This window comes from Antechinus flavipes, chromosome X (genome assembly GCF_016432865.1).
Source record: "Antechinus flavipes isolate AdamAnt ecotype Samford, QLD, Australia chromosome X, AdamAnt_v2, whole genome shotgun sequence".
NCBI lineage: Eukaryota > Metazoa > Chordata > Mammalia > Dasyuromorphia > Dasyuridae > Antechinus > Antechinus flavipes.
In genome coordinates, this window is record NC_067404.1 from 63830858 (window position 1) to 63843529 (window position 12672).

Here is a 12672-nt window from a genome sequence, read left to right on the forward strand (position 1 = left end):
CTGTATGGAGGTAAGAGAGTCTAGGGATCAGGAGAAGGTCTTTAGGTTTGGCAATTAAAAGAACAGTTGTAACTTTGGAGAGAAGCTTTTCAGTTAGGTAACGAGGACGGAAGTCAGACTGGAGAGGGTTCAACATTAGAAAGGGGGTCCAACCTCAGAAATGGATATGGTTCTATCAATGGAAACATCCTGAAAGAAAATGAATTAGCATCCGCTTTAGTGTTAATCCCATCCGATCTGCTGCTGAAGCCTCCCCTATATCTTGTCTGTCTCAAGTGGGATGTCAATTACCATGAGCTCCTTGAAAGTAGAGACTATCTGGCTTGAATACCTAGTTCTTTGCACATATTAAGGGCATAATCATTCATGGCTCCTCTAGGCCCTGGGATAATATTTTGCATGTGGCACACTTGCTACTGAATCAATAAACTCCATTTTGATTGTTTTTAATAAAAAGAAAAAGACCAATAAACCATGGCTTGGGATAAAAGCATTAAGTCTATATGTCATGAATTATTATTGAATATTTATTATTGAAACACTGACCCTTCATTTTCTCCAGCCCCTTAAGGTAGATGTTTGGCAAGATCTGCTCCTTTGCCTTTTCTTTTCAATTGCTCCCTTGGCAAATGTTCATTACTCTCAAGGCTTTAACTACCACCTGTGGGCCTGTTCTTTCATCTGAACTCTAGGTTACTTCTGCAACCGCTTATAAGGCATCTCTACCTGAATATTCCAAAGGTACCTCAAATACAAGTTTGTCACTTCAAGCTCCTGCTGCTTCTCTCTTCCACAATGCATTCCACCTGATGTTCCTTGTTTGAACCACCCCCCACGACTCTTTTAACTCTTCCCTTGCCAACACCTCTCTGAGCCACTCAAACCTCAGTAACATACCAGGCCTAACTGATCCTATCTCTAATTTCTATAACCAACCCTTCCCCCAGAACTCTACCTTCCCACTACCATCATGGTAGGAGTGGTCCCCATCATCACCTACCTGGTAATATCTTTCTAGACTCTTCATACAAAGCTCTAGAGATGGCACAGAGCTTTAAGATCACGTATTCCAAAACCCACATTTTACAGGTGAGGAAACAGAGGCTCACATTAGGATAGTGATCTGTCCAAACTCACAGATAGTAAGGAGCAAAACCAGAATTTCACTCCAACTCCAACTACATCCCATTACCTCTTCAGTTTTCAAGGTACTTCTTCAAACTTTCCTGCTTAAGTAGACTTGGTCAGGAATCCATAACCTTCAAATTGATGATATTCTGGAGGTCAAAGAAAGAGACGCTCAGCACACCAGAGAATGAATGAGGTTCCAGTGAGAAGCAGTAATGTGTTTGTTCTGTACCTTGATAGAGAGGTGATAAACTGCAGGTAGAGAATGAGGTATGCACTGTCAGAAATTTACATTTGGTTCAATCACCTGCACTCCTTTGTTATAAGGGACGATTCTATATAAGAAGGGCAGTGGAGAAGGGACAAATCACCCGGAAATGATAGTGAAGAAAAAAAAGAACAACAATGAAATAGTTTTAAGCCATATCATCTAGTTCAACTCTCACATTTTACAGATGAGAAAATTGAGATCCAGAGCACCATTATACTTATTTGGAGGGTCACTGTCTCATGTGAGTTTTTCTTGAAAAAAAGCAAATTCATTGCTTTTATTATTATTTGTTTGATTTCATGATGCTAATATGAATTGACTCCCTCACTTGAACCTGGTATGTCTCCTAAAGAAAGATACGTTTAGGTTGGATATTAGGGAAAATGTCCCAATGGTGAGATCCATTAGACTGAAATTGCCTCTCACTGAAAGCAATAGCCACTCTGTCTGGGTCATTTCAAAGGGGCCACACAGAACACTAGAAAATGAGCTGGCTGGGAAAAACATCATTAGCAACTGGGCTATGACCTCCTCAGTTTTTCCGTTTCTCATTTTCATGATCCTCTACTGTGATGGCCGTTTCTTTCTGGGGAAAGTTGTTCATTTCCTTGGAGATGGCACACCATTTCTTCAAAAAAAGAACCAGTTTGCACACGTCTTCTTCATTATTCATAGCAGCTTCCCATTAGACTAGGTAGTTGGCTGAACCCCACCCAGATGCCCATTGGCAGCCTGGACACTCTCTCACCCTCCTTTGATGAACACTGCAGCAGACAACACAGCCATCTGGCAGTGAGGAGAGAAACTGCGTAAAAATGAGATATGCGTGTGTAAATACAATATTGATGAATGAAACCCTGAAAGCTTAGATGAAAGTAAAGCAGAACAGACAGGTAAATCATTCTGATACTTGTGTTAGTGCTGAAATTATGTTCTTCTACTTTCTATTTTTTTCTGCTGACAGCAGGGGCAGGTGACAAAAAATACTTTCAATTTTGCTGCCGACACAAATACCAGGCCAGGGGAAGTAGTTTCAGTTGTGTTGCTGAGAAAGCAACCTGCCCTTGGGAGGAAAGGGAAGGATGCTACAAGATTGGCCCGTTTACAGTACAATCCGTGGTCTGTGTTTAAATGAGGGAAAGATGGTTCCGGGAGGAAAATGAAAAAAAAAACACCTTGGACCTCTAAAAGATAGAAAAATTATTGTAACACATGCCCCAAATATCCCTGTTTCATTTTTTGATAGTTGTCTCATTCTTTCCCATAATATTTTCCCCTACATTGAGTTTTGGAGGAGAATTATCTTACTATACCTAGTATGTTTCATTAATTTTTGAGAGTCTCATACCCATTTACTAAAAATAGTGATCTCCTCCCCTCTAGTTATACAGCAATAAGAAACTAAGCAAAAGGGAAATGGAATGTATAGACATCTATCCCTTCCATTGTTCCAATCAAATACTCTTATCTCACTAGCACCTGCTCCAACAAACTGAATACTCACAATTCAAACTAGTGGGCACTTTGAAATATGATTGTATCTATTTGGCACACAGACACAGAAGCTCCAAATTGTAGGTGAGCTCTGATGTCATCTGGTACATTTCTGAACATAATTCCTGTCTTCCAATAGAGACAGCAAGTGGTCTTCTAGCCTTGACATGAAGACTTCCAGGAAAGGGAATCCCACAAGTCCCCAAGGGTAACCCAGTGGGTCTGTGGCCAGTTTAATTACTGGCAAGTTTTTCTTAACCTCAAAATTAAATCTGCCCCTGCTTTTAAAGCACCCTTATTTGAACTCTTTCTCCAGGAAGCTCTACAATACTCAAAACACACATCTCCCTAGAGTTTTCTTTTACACAGATTAACTAACCCTTATATGGCATCAGCTTCAGGTCTTTTACTAGAGTAACTTTTACTTTGGCTACTCTCTAGCTTATCACTGGTCTTCCCAAATATGGCATGCAACATTTAACACAAAATGACAGTAATGGTCTGACCTGCAGCAGGACTATCACCTTCCTAATGTTAAACCATGCTTATTTTCAAATTAAATTGTTTTTTCACTCAATGAAAATCTGTCTTCTCTCCCTTCAAACTCCACTGAAAGAAAAACAAAACTTCTCTTACAAATCTGCCTAATCAAGCAGGACAAATTCCCACGCTGACCACGTAGAAAAACATGCACTGAGTCCTCGGCCTCACTATCACGCGATATGTGACATATTTCATCATAAGGCCTCTGAAATCATGTCAGTGTGATGATCAGAATTCTTAAATCTGACAAAGTTGTTTCTCTTTACACTATTTTTCCTATAGTATAAATTGTTCTCTTGGTTCATACAAGTCTTCTCTTGTTTCTCTGAAACCATCTTGTCTTTTAGCACACGAATATTCCATCACATTCACAAACCACAATTTATTCAACCATCCCCCTCAGCTTCCAGTTCTTTGCCATCACAAAGAAAACTGTTTGAAGTCTTTTTATATGACCTTAGTGTTTATTTTAAGATTAGTCCTTCCTATAAAATCTAATCTCCATTTTATTCCCCACTCTCTTCCTTCCCTGAGTGAATTCTATTTCTGTATCTGTGTATATGCATTCTTCCCTCTCTGACCAGTAAGAATAACTTTTTAAGCATTAGCTATTCCCTCCCACCCTTTCCTCCTACTTCCCAACTTTCTACTTGCACACCTCAATTATGTGACATAAATTTTCCTCATCTCCCTCTACCTTTCCTTCACTATTTTATTTCTCACTTTCCCCCGCTTCTTTGGAGACCATCAAGACATAACTGAATCACTTCCAGGCATTTTGTCTAAGTAGACTCCATGAACCCAAATGATGATGAAGTTCAAAGGTGGACATATATATCGTCCCACCCAACCCCATCAGAACACAAGGATATTCCATGGCAGGCTTCCCACCTGTCTTGAGACTGGAACTGAGGCCTTGCCTGCTCCATTCTTAGAGTAAGAATCACACAACTACTACATGCTTCTGAACTTTCCCCTTTCCTACCACACAATCAAGGTTGTAATGGAAAATTAAAAAACATAAAAGAAAAAATTATTATTATGTGCTTTTAAAATTGCTTCTTCCTTCATAAAGGGCTCAATTCTTGACAGTCAGTAATCAAACATTTATCAAGCACTTACCATGCACTAGGCACTGTATCAAACCTGGGAACACACAAAGTAAAAGATAGTCCCTGCTCTTGAAGCAACATGCAGTTAGCTATGTACAAACAAGCACGCTCCCTCCCTCTTCCTCCCCTCTTCTTCTCCCTCTTCCTCTCTCTCTCTATATATATGGAAAGGGGGAAGAACAAGTCATGAGAGGCTTTGAATTCCCAACAGAGGATAATAGGGAGCACCACTGGAATTTGCTGAGTAGGGAGACAACACAGTCTGAACTACACTTTAGGAAAATCAGTGATAACTAAGTGGAGAAGGGAATCGACTAGGGAGAGACTTGTGGCAGCAGCCACGCCATATCTGGAAAAGATATTTGGTGCTTATGAAAATTTAGGTCCAGAAGCAAGTCTGCTTACTGATATATAATGGAGAGAGAGCACTAGCACTGATCCTAGAATAATACCTGATTATGAGTTACAGTTCTGCCATTTTCAAATTAGAGTCTTAGGCTAAGTCACTTGGCATTTCCGAGTCTTTACTTCCTCCTCTAGAATGACAACAAAAATTTCACTTCCTACAAGAAGCCTCATCACCAGGAAGCTGATCAGTAGAGGATCAATACTTTTGTCACAACAGACCACAAAACAGATATTAGAAAGTATGATGAAGATAACAAACAGAAGCTTAGGCGTCAACATCTGCTGCAAAGGAAAAAGGAGAGAAATTCTATGAAAACCTAAGAAACATGGTTTGTAACCTGCTGGGAGAGCTGAATTCAAATCCAGCCTCACATACTTATATGACCTTCATCAAAGGAGGGTGAGAGAGTGTCCAGGCAGCAAAATTGAAAGTATTTTTTGTCACCTGCCCCAGCATACTACCTACCCCACAGTGTAACTGGGAAGAAAATGCTTTGTAAGCCATAAAGCTTTTGTAAATATCAGTTATTATTGTGCCAAATCACTTCAAATTTGTCACCTACAATGGTCATGGTTTGAAGTGGGAGAAGAGACTATGACTAGTTTCCTCAGATCTTAATAATGAACATAATAGGCAATCGCCTATTGCTCACCAAAACTCAAGTTCTCTCTGGCCAGCCCTATCTAAATGTTCCTTAATTCGATAACAGGAACTTTGGGGATCCATTGCAGTCTTTGGGGTGATTACACACATGTGCCTACTGCAAATCTTCCAACTGGATGATGGGAATCCAAAGGAAATGTAGAACTGAGAATGAAACTGATGGACTGAAGGGTCATAGAGGACCAATATAGCTTGGAGGAAAAACCGTGAAAGGAATAGAAAGACGTATGTGGATTAGGTTACCTTGAAGCTATGTGGTACAAAAGCTGAGTGTATGCTCTAACATGCTGAGAAATATGGAACTAAGAAAGAGGAATAGCCTGAGATCATCAGATTCATAGAACACCATCATAGGCTAAGACGATAAGAGAACAGACCCAAGGAGAGACCGCAAATGTCTAAGAATACACAATTCCATTCATATTCACATATTAATGCTGTGAATTTACAGGATTATAATAAAACCTCTGGGAAGGTACATGGAACTTAGCAGGGAGATTCTCAGGCCCCAGTTGTTTTGTTAGTCACTCAGAGACTCTTTCTGTTCTCTACTACCTTTAACAATACTCTTCATGCTTAATACTTTTGGTAGCCTCAAAGTTTATAAGTGGCCATTAAAGTGATATAAACCAGATTGTCATTAATCCAGGAGGAACTGCGGATGAAGACAAAATCATCCACATAGTTTCTTAGTAAAAAAACCAAATTCATTCAGTCTGAGAACAGGGCCGACACTGAAGTCACTAATCCTCACAATCTTCCATGTCCATAAGCATCTCAATAATTGTATGCATCAATGATACTTTGACATTTTGTGACTTATCAATATGGGTACTACTTGTACTGATGGCTCACAGTCCTTCTATGCCTACCATCTGGTCTTCATTAGTTTCTGTGGCTAAAACATTTCTCACTTTGCAGCCAACCTCAGTATGGTCCTTTCCAAATGAGCTCAACCAGTGCTTAGATTTCATTCTGTTGCTGAATCTGTATTCAAAACCCTTCAAGCTCTGAAAGATCTGACAGAGCTTACTTTCTTCCAACAAAGCTTTGGGGAATCCAGGGTTGCTTTCACACTACTAGAAGGCACTGGAATAAGAGAGCAGTGAAGGGTGTTTATAAATGGGCATGCAAATATCTGTTCTACTCTACTTGATTCTTATTTATCAAAGGTTTAAAAGTGATTTTTCTTAGATCTCGGTGGCTTTTTGTTTCCATGAGAAAAAGTCGCAACAGCTATCCACATCTTCAACTCAGAATATTCTATTCAAAATTTTCTCCTTTTGTTTTCTTTAGAGTAGCATAAAAGTGAGAGAATCTCTGAGAGTCACAATATAGCCAAATAAACTAATCACACAAAGAACAACCAGTCTGTGGAATTTTGCAGGCAGTATGATAACCTCATTTCTAACAGTTCAATAATTTCTTGCATAACATTTATGCAACCAACTCATTTTACAGCTCAGTAATTTCTGAGTTTATTAAAATAGACCTTGTCTGAATGCATTGGGTGAAATTAGTGTATGTTATAAAAATATACCATGTCAGCTTATGTAAATGTTAACCTCTTTGGTGAAAGTGGTATTTACACATTTCTTGTTAATCTGAAGAATCAGTGAGATTGCCTAGGACCAAAAATAAAGATGCTTATTTACAATTGAACATTTCTGATTGGTAACAATTACACCTCGTCAAATGCCTTGTCATTGAATGGAGATGACCCTGAAATCTCAAATACTGTGTCAATGGAGCACTGGCAGATTCTGCCAAATCAGAAAGGCTGAGCGTACAGTTATGTTGGTGTCCTGTATTTGCTTTCCCAGAACTAGCCCGAGTGGGTAAAGCCTCATCACCAGGAAGCTGATCAGTAGAGGATCAATACTTTTGTCACAACAGACCACAAAACAGATATTAGAAAGTATGATGAAGATAACAAACAGAAGCTTAGGCGTCAACATCTGCTGCAAAGGAAAAAGGAGAGAAATTCTATGAAAACCTAAGAAACATGGTTTGTAACCTGCTGGGAGAGCTGAATTCAAATCCAGCCTCACACACTTAGAAGCTGTGCAACTCTGAGCAAGTCACTTAAATTCTAAGCCTCCATTTGCTTCTTTGTAAAGGACAGATAAAATAGCACTTTTCTCACAGAATTTTGTAATGATGGAGATAACATGTAAAGTACTTGGTAAACTTTAAAGCACCCTTTAATGCTAGCTATTCCAATGATGATGATTAATATGTGGATTTGTTTTTTAAATATTTTTGCTAACTATATTCCAATGTAACTGGTTTCATTTGTAACCATGGATATTTCATTTTATGTATTTAAAGACATGATTCTGAAGTTTTATGACACTGCCAAAGAGGTCCAAGTCACAAAAAGGTGAAAAAGTCGACTTCCATCTCAACATCTGGTCATTTCACTGAGCAGGAGACCATATGGAAGGAAATCAAGAAATCCTTTGGAAAACACAGTTCAAAATTAATAACACCAAGGTGCGCAAGTCATTTGAAACAGAAAATGAACAGGACCGAGAATTAGAAAGACACTGAGTATGAGAGAAAGACACAGTGACACAGTGGACAGAACACTGCTTACAAGTCCATCTTTTCTTTCAGCACCAATATTCTCCCAGAGCTTTCTGGTCAAGAAGCATGGAATATAATAATAATAGGTGGCATTTTATAGCACTTTAAAGCTTGGTAAATACTTTACATAGTTCATCTTATTTGAGATTCACAATATCCCTGTGAAATGTTTCAAATTCCATTTCCATTTTACAAAAAGACTGAATTAGAATCTATAAAGTGATTGCTACTTGCAGAGCACTATGCTATGGGCTGGTTATACAAATATGAGCAAGCAAGACAATGCTTGTCCTCAAGGGGCTTACATTCTAATCAGAGATGATGACACAGAAGGGAAAGCTAAATTTAAAATGGCAAAAGACAGGTATAGACTGGGATCATGGTTTAAGCAGTGCTAGGAAGTAGCATGTTGACCTGCTTTCAGGCAAGGCAAGAAAAAAAGTTCGCCAATCAGAGCCCAGTGTCACGGGGCAGAGATCAAGTTCTGGTGGTAAGAAGAGGAAGATGACTTCAAAACTACGACTCAGAGCAGTGAAGTGACTCATGCACAGTCACATAGGATCTCCTGACTACACTATACCATATTGACTTAAGCTTTCAGAAGAATCAAAATTGGAGACTGCCAATAGAATAATATGTAATGTGGACAGTTAATGTAGGCTCAATAAGCAGGCTCTCCCTCTAGCAAGGATTTACAACAGTTCACGAACAAGAACTGAGGGTAAAAAGGTACAAGTGGGTTTCAATTTATGCTAGTAAAAGGACTATCCACATCTCTAATATCTGGGAGCCACTAAGACAGCAAGGTGACACAGTGGACAGAGCACCGAGTCTGGAGTCAGGAAGATCCAAGTTGAAATATGACTTCAAGCAGGTACTAACCGTAACCTTGGTGAGTCACTTAATTTCTGTCTGCCTCAGTTTCCTTATCTGTAAAATGGGGATAATAGCAACTACCACCCAGAGTTATCAGAGGATCATATGATATAGTATTTGTATAGGAAGGATTATCTTCCACATGTAGCATGGGGATGTCACTGGAGGGAGAGAGTCATCTGCTTGAAGGGAAGCAGAATAGACATCTCTAGCCTCTTCTTTCCTCACCTTTCTCCAAAAAAGGCTTTCTCTGCCAGCTTTATATCCAAGTTTAACCCTTTCCCCACCAGTTCTACATTGAATAAACAAAGCAATTTGCAAAGAAACCCATCTATACAAGTCAATAGCAAAACAGAAATCAGAGAAGATACACATAGGAAAATATATACCAGACAATATAAGGTGAAGGAGCTCTCCCATTGAGAGAAAAGTAACTCACTTCAACCAAGAAAGAGACAGTATCCTGGATCTTCCCCACCACCACCCAGGGAAAACTGCCTGAAGTCTTTAGCATAAGAATCTAAATATAGGGCCGTGATGGAGACCACCTGCCTCACGTCTTCTCTGAATCTTTTTCTTCAGCAATCTGAAGTGGTATTTGCCTTATCCATTTTCTTTCTAAGTACAGAAATTAATGGGAGTTTTCCTTAAAATGATCAGTAGCATCTATCCAAAACCATCAGCAAGCATCATATGGAATAGGGATAAACTAGAACTGTGCCCAGTAAGATCAGGGGTGAAACAAAGTTGCCCACTATCACCATTACTATTCAATATTGTATTAGAAATGTTAGATTTGACAATAAGAGAAGAAAAATAAACTATAGGAATTAGAGTAGGTAATAAGGAAAACAAATTATCACTCTTTGTAGATGATAGATGGTATACTTAGAGAATCCAAAAGAATGAACTAAAATACTGGAAACGATTCACAACTTAAGCAAAGTTGTAAGATACAAAATAAATTCATATAAATCATCCATTTTCACTCTAGAAAGAAGCCAGAAACACCAATAAAGACTATATAACCTTTCTTCTTTCCTGAAGACATAATGAGAATCCAGAGCTGGAAAAGCTTGCATCTACTACTCTCCTTTCTCCTGCTCTTGCCAACTCTACCCAGCCCCTCATGTAGGTTCAGGGCACAGATCTCGACCAATGAAGAGAGAGTCCCATACCAAAGAGGTTTAGGGATACATTTGTAAAGTACCCTTCCTGGTGGGTAGTAAGCACTTAATAAATGCTGATTCCCTTCTCCTTCTCTACTAAAGTAGAGATGTACCAATGATCACCCAAGTAGGAAGCTGCAAAGCTGATTTACTAACCAAGACCTGCTAATTCCCAAATTAGCGTATTTTCCACTGTACCCAAGTAACTCATTTCTATTCTCTCTCATTTCTTGTGCCAGAATTTTATACAGTCAAGGTAACTTTTGGAGTAGAAGAAAAAATGCTGGGTACAGAAGTGATCCTGGGTAGTCATTTAGGCTGCCTGTTTATTCAGAGGAAGGATTGAATTTTCTCAAGGGAAAAAATAATCAAGATTCAAATCAAATAAAATAACTAGAAGCAGTCATAGTGTTCCAAGTGTTTTTAAATTATATGACTAGTAAATATTCCTCTCTGTACTTGCCTGATCACTAGATATCAGTATATCATTTTAACAAAATGACAATTTTCATTTACACCTAAATGAATATATTAATCACAGGGAAAGGGACATGAATTGTTCATACAATTCCTTCTCTGAAGAAATTCCCTCATCTATTGGTCATCCTGCCATCTAGGGAAGGGGGTGGGGGGAAGGAGGGGAAAAATTGGAACAAAAGGTTTGGCAATTGTCAATGCTGTAAAATTACCCATGCATATAGCTTGTAAATAAAAAGCTATTTTAAAAAAAGAAATTCCCTCTACCAGTGTAGGTCTGTGCCTTTTCCACCATTTGTAGTCTAGATAGTTGCTTAGAACACTAAGAAATTAAATCCCTAGCTCACGTGGCCAATACCATGTGAAAAATAAACTAGTTTTCCTTACTCTCTGTCCAATATCCACACTACCTCTCTTATGCAGATCACATGAACCTTTTAAAGGTTTTGAAGATAGTTTCACTGAAAGGTTTAAATTGGCAAAAAAAAAAAAAAGGTGGTTTGGATAATAATTGTCTGACTCCTTGACTTGAAGATTATGTTCGCCATTTCTCTATAAGCAGTGTTATAGAAACTCAAGGTTTGGAAGGGACTTTTGGAGTAATCTAGTTTGAGATTTTATTTTTTTTGCAAAGTGAGTCCTAGGAGACCTGGAAATGGGCATATGTCCACTTGGTATAATTTAAAAGTACCCAGGATGGCCCTAAAACTTCTCATTCCCTAGCATCAGCTTCTTTACTACTTCTGTTTAGCAGGACAAGACATCCTACCAATCATACTCATTTTCCAGCAGAGCAGCTGGTAGCATAGTGGATTGAACACTGGGCATGGGTCAGGAAGACCTGACAGCAAATCAGGCCTCAGACACTTAACCTTATATGGGCTTTAGTTTTCTCGACTATAAAAATGGAGATAATTATAGCACTTACTTCACAGAGTAGTTGTGAGGAACAAATGAAATAATATCTCCAAAAGAACTTAGCACATAGTAGGTGACATATAAATGGTCCTTCCCTTCCTCACTTCCTATTTACATGATCCATGATCAAGTTAAATTGGCTTACTCCCTCTGTAAGTAGAAGTCCATATCCCACTTCACTATATCTCCTCTTCTCAGAATCTCTGCTATTGTTCAGTACTATTAAGTCATATCTGACTTTTCATGACTCCATTTGGGGTTTTCTTGACAAGGATACTAGGATAGTTTGCCATTTCCTTCTCCACCTCATTTTACAGATGGCAACTGAGGCAAATAGGGTCATCAAGTGATTTGCCCAGGATCCCACAGCTCTAAATTATCAGAGATCAGATTTGAACTCGGGAAGATGAGTCTTCTCGAATGCAAACCCAGTGTACTCTCCACTGAGCTACTCAGAATCCGTAGCAGCTTTCGAAAGAGCCACTTCCTATTTCAGGCCTCTGCTGATTGCCTCTAGTTCTCTCTACCTCTAGAAAATGTTTTGTATCGTTCTTGAAGTACTTGTATTATTTCTGAAATTACTTTTTATTATTAGAATATAAGTTCTTTGAGATAAATGAGAATATTTGTAAAGAGTATCTGACACAGAGTAGCTTCTATGCAAATGCTAGTTACAATAATCATCATTCTATTTCTATCCCATATTCCACCACCAAATTGTCTGAAAAAGGAAACCTTTTCTGAATGAGATGCCTTGATCCTATCTCAGGCTCCATGTATATCTCAATGCCTCCAATACCTTCAAAAATGGTCTTCATGTGTTGTGAGGCCAATGCATTCATCAGCTAGCCCTCAGATGACTGTCTACTAGGCTCCATTCAAAGTCTTCCCCACTTGTTAAGACCAGCCTAGAATAAGCCACAACTGTCTTCATGCAGGGAGTAGGACTGGCATAGAACATCTGTCTGTAGAAGCAATAAAGCCACGAGTATGGGCCCCTGAACAAATGCCCACATGGTGCCA